This window comes from Mycteria americana, chromosome 5 (assembly GCF_035582795.1).
Source record: "Mycteria americana isolate JAX WOST 10 ecotype Jacksonville Zoo and Gardens chromosome 5, USCA_MyAme_1.0, whole genome shotgun sequence".
Lineage (NCBI taxonomy): Eukaryota > Metazoa > Chordata > Aves > Ciconiiformes > Ciconiidae > Mycteria > Mycteria americana.
In genome coordinates, this window is record NC_134369.1 from 5,631,801 (window position 1) to 5,639,190 (window position 7,390).

Here is a 7,390-nt window from a genome sequence, read left to right on the forward strand (position 1 = left end):
TCTGTATCGGTTTAGATTCCCAAAGTCAGATGCAAGACCCTCACGTTGCCTCCCTTCTTCTTGACTGCTCTGCTCAGATAGATTTCCCCATGACCACCACCTCTGTTATGTTTCCTAAACCCGAAATGAAGCATGTATTTGTAACATAAGCAGTAGGTCTTCATACTGGTTAGCCCAACACAGGAGTTACACAAATGTTTTTGGATCCTGTTCAACATAAGTGTGTGGGAGAACTGATTCCTCCCCACACTTATTTCCATTCTTCTGGAATTGTGAAAAAACAGTGGCCTTGATTAGGTATTTTGTCAAATAGGTTTTGATGAGATTCGTAGCTGGAAGGATATTTGACTAGTTCTGCATCTGTGCTCTCCAGCAGAAACAGCTCATCAGCTTAGCTCATATATTTCAGCAGAAAGAGCAGGATGAAATGTCATGAGGCTGTACTGGATTATATGTGAGGTTTCCCGACCTAATTCGCTTTCGTTTTTCCTTCTTCTCCTCCTCCCTGCCCCCAGTGCAGTATGCTTCAGTAAACCTCATATCTGACTTTCATAACTATTTTGAAAATTATAAATACCTCTTCTATGAAGCACTATGAAAAGTCATTGCATCACAAGCCTTACAAAGAGATGCTGAAAAAAATCTTTCATTAAAAGTGCATTAGGTGCTAAATGAATCTACAAAACCATACTCAGAGACCCATATATTGCCTGTATGGGGAATAAGATATATAAAGTTTGTGGCTGGCAATCTGTTATTTAAATGGAACGTTAATGTAACAGAAAGTATCTGCTTGTATCAGCAAGACTACCATCATAAACTTTACAGAGTAACCTCTTGCTGTAATAGCATTTCACAGGAATCACCACAGACAGCACAGAAAACATATGCACTGTAGCACTATACAGCAATATCCAATGGATAGTCCTTTCTCTTCAATGAATTTAATGCAAAATTAGAAAGGGCATTATTTAAAAAGGTGAGCACTTGAATTTGATTCTGGATCTCAGATCCCCAAAATATAAGGGTAGACTACCAACCTGATCCAGACTTCCCATTTTCTCTACAAAAAAATGAGAACTCACCAACGCTGAAATCTGGTACTAAGTATATAAAGAAGGAAGAAATGTTCTCATGTGTGGCATGTGGTTTGTCCCCCTTATGTTAATTATATGGAACTTAAATTATACTTAATGGATTAAGATGTGTAAATTCAATTGAAGTTTCTGAGCCAAACCCTTAACTGGTGTAACTCAGATATAGTTCAGACTTAAATAACACCAATCACAGTAAGGAGGCACAAATTACTTAACTATGTCATTTCACTGACTAAATAAAATACCAGGTTTCAGTAATTTTAGCAATAGCAAGGCTTCAAATAGCAGTTAGCAAGATGCTTCTGAAAAAAAATACATTTGTTATTCTCGTGGTGTCTGAAATAACTGAAGATTTTTTGTCTCGATGTTTTGTTTCATCTTCTATCACTGCAACACCCAACCAGAAAAATATGCGATGTCTATTGGGCTTCATTTAGACTTCATCAATGAGTGGTGGACAGGGGCTTTTCTGACCACCCTGAGGTTGGAATTCCTTTCTATCTTCCTGCCCCCATGTTCCAGTATAAGTCCATGGACACATCACACTTAAAAACCACTGTGATTCATAACACTGACATTCCCCTTCCTCTCTCACCAATAGGACCTAAACGATACGTTCTGAGCATGTTCAACCCAATGAAAGAGAGGAGAGGAATTATCCATAAAGTCATTAGCATATTTATTTAGGTGCTGGACAATCCAGATCAAAAAGCTTCATCACATCATAAAACTTGGACCTATCAACCCTACCAGTAGGACAGTATCCCACTGGAAACCACAAGACAAGTGGTTCTCAAGTTTTCCTTCTGAAGCTCTTCTTCTTTGCATAGAAAAAATATAAATATTTATCATTAGTTTCAGGTAGATTCTTGGCATTCATATGGGATAAAAGCAAAATGAATTAAAGTTCTTGTGGAAATTAATACTTGTTTCTTAAAAGTAGAGAGAAGCCAGGGAGGGCCATGAGAGACAGGGAGTTCCCCAAAGGCACTGATATCTGGGCCGTCCCCTCTGCTAGCTTTTCCCCATCACCTAGCTGTTTTGCCATTTCTGCATGCTGACTTTTATAAATCCATTTTTTAGGTAAATATTAGATCCAAGGGTTGGGTGACAGAATTTATAAACGTATCTCCCCTTGAGAATCTACCCTCAATGTCTCAGTTCCACGTTGCCTGAAGAAGGGTACGGGTCAGGTTATTCTACAGAACAAAACATAATAAAAACAATAATTTTTTTTGCCATGTAAATCACCACCGCCTGAGACAAGAAGCAAATTGTAATCTCTAATTGCAGGTTGTCAGAACCAAGTATTTTTCCCAGTTCAGTACAATGGGGAACAGCAGTGACAAACTGATCCCACATCTAAAAACATGACTTACTGTCTCCTTTTTCTGACTTTGAAAAGACTGAAAAGCCTTTGTCTTATTAATAGGGCATACTTTTTTAGAAGTACAAAGTACCTATTTGTCCAGAATGTTCCTAGATTAGATTTCAGGGCAGCCATACATCTACATTAGAAAATGCCTTGGCAAGCAACTAAGGTTTGATTGTACAAAATGCTTCCGAGTAATACTTAGCAGATTATGCCGCAAATTTTTTAAAGGCTAAAATCAAATCTAATCTAATCAAAAACAATTCAGCTGAACTTCCTGGAGGAAAGGATAGGCAGGGGGTCCACTTACATGACATCTTTACTTTTTTCTAGGATTTTCAGAAATATGGATATAACCTAGAGACGCTCGCACTCCAAAGCCACTGAGCGCTTGGAAAAGCCATTTATAGTAAAATTTTAATAAGCACATTGATGACTTAGGAACCTAAATTCCCGTTTTGAAAGTGAGGTAGGCACTGACAAGCTTAACTCTTCTAAAAATATAAGTGACTCAACACCATAATTCCCCAATTCTCATGCACATAACCAATGTGAATTAAGCATTTTATCTTTTAAGGAACAGAATTATTGCAAATGGCAACTATTTTTCTACTGATATTCAAGCAAATAAAGAAATATGTATACTTTCTACAGACTCTATTTTTATGTCTGAAGCTGAAATTTTTTCATCTTGGAGATGGTTAAGGCTAATTTTTTTCCATCTTGCAATTTGAGCAAGATCACTTCTATAGCTGTGGGCAGTTTGTAGTAGACTTCTCAAAGAGCATCAAAACCAAACCAGAAAAGACAAATGCTTATTATGAAAATGTTTATATTTAGAATGGGGGCAAATATTTTAAATAGTTATTTCCATGGGAAGGGATTGCCAGAAAAGGAAGAAGGTGGCAATACATGTGTTTGCACCTCTTGCTAGCTGGGAAAAAGAAAGGCAATTTTAGTTTCTTTCTACAGACCCATTCTAGGTAGTCTGCCAAGATCCTAGTGCGGAAGCCTCACTCCCCTTCTGCCAGGTAGGGGGGCTGCAAGGGAAGCAGTGCACCCCAACCCATATTTCCTGCCCTTGCCATGCTGTGTGATAAATGGTCCAACTCGCTGCTTCCTCAGCCTCAACGTGGGGCCGTCTGTTGGGGACTTGCCTTTCAATTTTGCTTTTTCCTTGCATCCAGAAATATCTTCAGTGCCTTAATTTCTCAAGAGGATTTTCCATCAGCTAAATATTTTAAAAAAAAATTCCCCAGACATTTTCTAACACTCAGCAATCTGCTAGGTTTTGGAGCAGACAATTACTTATTTGAGCACAGACTTCGCTTTTTCTTCATTTTTGTACAGTGCTTTGCACAATAGGGGCCTAATTATATTAATGGTCCTTTGCCTCTAAAGTCTGTAACTTGAAAGGGTTATTTCAGAGACTTGGGCATTTCCACCTGTTCCAAGCCTCTAACAACCTATTATTCTGGAAAAAAAAAAAAAAATCCCCTAAAGCACAACAACATTTAAGGATCTAGCAGATCACTAAGGATCTAATTGAGACAGTAATATATCGACTCTCAGAAACCAGTCCAGTTCTATGAATTCACATTTTGTTTCCAGACAGTTTCAGATACCTTGTCTAAAAGAACTGCACTCATCTAACCTGTTGATGATAACCTTTTCCCATTTCATATAACACATACATTGTGATAAACTAATACCAGTATTCATACCCGAATTTGGAAGATAGAAACTTAGGACACAGTGTTTGCAAACTCAGCAGGATCACTCAAAGCACTAAGGTACTCAGGCATAAAAATACACAGTAAGGGACCTTGAACTTGTAAATAAATGTTATTGAAGAATACTCCTGAGAGCAAGTGTGAAAAAAAATGGTTGTCAATAGCATATTTTAAATCAATGAGCTTCTGAGTATTGGAATTTAGTGATGCTTGTGTGCTTTCTGACATTACAGTGCTTGCCGTGCTTGCTTTGCCTGATCAGAGCCTGTAATCTTTGCTGTTGCTGTATTTCAGGGTGCTGATGAAACAGCCTGAGGAAGACTGGAAATACCTCTTTGAAATACACAGCAGGATTTCTCAAAAATGAACCAACAAAACTTTGAGAAAACTCTGCTGCAGAACCAAAAGCAAGAGAAAACTATGCACATTACAAGCATAAAGATATTTTGACATCTGGGAAATGTTCAGATAGGATTAAAATGGAGGGCAAATAATTGTCTAAAAAAATAATCAAGTATGGACAAGAGTCTGTGCACAGATGTAAGATTCCCCCAACTAAAAGTAAATATTTATCCTTTATTGGTTTTCCCCCCTCATGTATATCCAGCTTCTACAATGGCAGAATGACAACTAACCCTGATTCTTTGCCGTGGTCTACATTAGGAGATACAGGGGTCACTTTAAATTATTTCAATTGCAAAAAATCACTTGGTGAAAGTACACAGCAAAAATTTTTCTGTCTCAGATGAAAGGCTGGAAGTTGGGGGAACAGAAATTGATGATGATCTCAAACTGATGATTTCATGGTAAGGAGACAAATAGGAAGTCTTCTGTAGCACCAGAAAATTAGGACATTCTTTCTCACAAGGTTTTGCTGATATTTTATTATTGGTGATACTTCTGTGAGTACCCTGTGTGGAAAGGATGGAGCACTGCACTACAAAGCCTGTCATGAAAAGCAATCCCAACCAATGTTGATTTCATTTAAAGGTAACAACATAGGAAAAAAATGAGCAGAAACCCAACGCTCTCCTTTGCTATATATGGAACACTCTTGCCAAGAATAGTGCTCTAGAAATTTTTTTTCCCTCTTTCTGCTTTTGCTACACCTGTAAAAGAAGATGACTGCCAGCATGCAGCAATCAGTACTACTTTGTAAAACAGATGATAAAACAAACCTGCTTGCGGGAGCAAATAGCTGGAACCAATGATGTAGGGACTTTCCTTCAGCACTGCATTCCTATAGATGGTCATAAAGTATTTGAAAAGGCAGCCTTAATATGTTTTCCTTATTTTTCTATTTACTTAAACAGAAGAAGCTTAAAGTTTCAAGCCTTGTGAGCCCCATGAAGAAAAACTTCAATAAAACAGGAAAAGAACTTATACTGAATGATGTACATCACTAGTAGGTAAATCACAACTTAGCACCTCAGAGTAGTATTGTGCAAAGGCAATACATAGTCCATGCCACCTATAGACAAACTGAATTACAAAGCACCCAGGACAGTACCTGCAACCCCCTTCTCTCGAACAGCTGATCACTACCCAGGGACACAGCCCGCTTGGCACGCAGATACTTGTGAGCTCCCTGCAGCAGAGCCCATCTTGTTCTTCTGTGCATTTTTATACGCAACACTGAGCAGAAGGCAGTCACACTTCACGACTGAGGCTCTGGGATGCTCTGGTGCAAATATAAATACATAAATGCCAGAGCTGTGTGCTTCTGGAAATAGAACCCGCTCTGCATATGATGGTCAGTGTTCACTCTTTCTAGCCATTTCCCTTCTCAGTCTGAGAAATGTAGCAAGGTTAGAGGGTTTCTATTGGAATTAGAATTACTCATCATTCTTCAGCCACCTCAGGCCTGTAAAATATTTTAAAACAAAAGGCAGTGTTTAGTCTTACCCTGCAAAGCGTCAGCCTTATGGGCACTATATCAGCAATGAATCTGAACGGTGACCGTCACCCTAACGCTTGCCAGCTAAGGGGAACGTTACCTACGGGCCGCCCGCCCCGCGCCCTGCCCAAGCGGCGGGGAGGCCCCGCCCCGCCCGGCCGCCGGCCCGGCCGCTGCAGGCGGCGGCGCTGCGCAGCGCAGGCTGCCGGCGCCCCCTGCCGGCTCGCAGCGACCGAGCCGCGCAGCCGCCGCGCAGCGGGCCGGGGCCGGCACGCCGCGGGGCAGCCGAGGGGTGACCGGCGGGGCAGCGTGGAAAAAAACAAAGCGAAGAAAGGAGTCCCTCTCACCAAGGTTGGCCTACCGTAAAAACAGTCTTATCTATGCGTATTTTGAAATACACGTATTTGCACTTTATCTATGCACAGCTTCATACGTTTGCGCACGCGCTGCGATTTCCAAAGAGTCACTTGCCTGGCACCGCGTGCCTGACAAGGGATGCCCATGCTAACCATGGCAGATAATCTGTGAGGAAGAGCGACCTTCACCCGTCTGTGAGAGATCCGGGTTAGCATCCAGACTCTGCCCATGCTCATGCTGACAGACTGTGTGTTCTTGCTGCAGTTTCTTGCCTGCGAGGAGAGGATTTTAAATAATGCCTGCTTTATCTGCAGGGCTACACTCGGGGTGCACCATGGGGACCCCGCACAACCTGGAGGGCCTGGCAGCTGGCCCAGTCCCACTGCCCCAGCCAGGAGCAGGGCAGCTGGGGGACACCGGGGCAGCCCCAGCCCCGGGCATCGGGCACCTTCGTGGGGATGGGGATGGGCCGAGGCCAGGTTGGGACATCAGCCAGGCTCATCTCGGTGGGGCTCGTGGCCAAGCAGGGCAGGGCTGTGGGCAGGTGGGCAGGGGCAGGCAGGGTTGGTGGTACCCTCGGGGCCCTGGCAAGTTTGTCGTGTGTCTTCTGGGTCCTCCTGCTTCAACATTCCTCCCAACTCTCAGGTTTCTCTTCTTTTCTGTATTTATAAAGGGAAAGGAAAGGAAGTGCACCAATCTGGACACGGCAGGGGAGCCGAGCTCCCATGCAACGCAGAAGGCAGGTCTGCATCAAGCTGAGCGCAGGGCTGGCTCTTGATTATTAAAGCTGACGGATAAAAACTATTAGGTCTCCTTGCCTGCCTAATATGCAAATTAAATACTTTCCTATACCACCCACAAAGAGCTTAAACAAACCCCTGAAGTGGATTAAGCAGCTAAGAAAAGGAAAATTTCCTAAATTTAGCAGGATGGA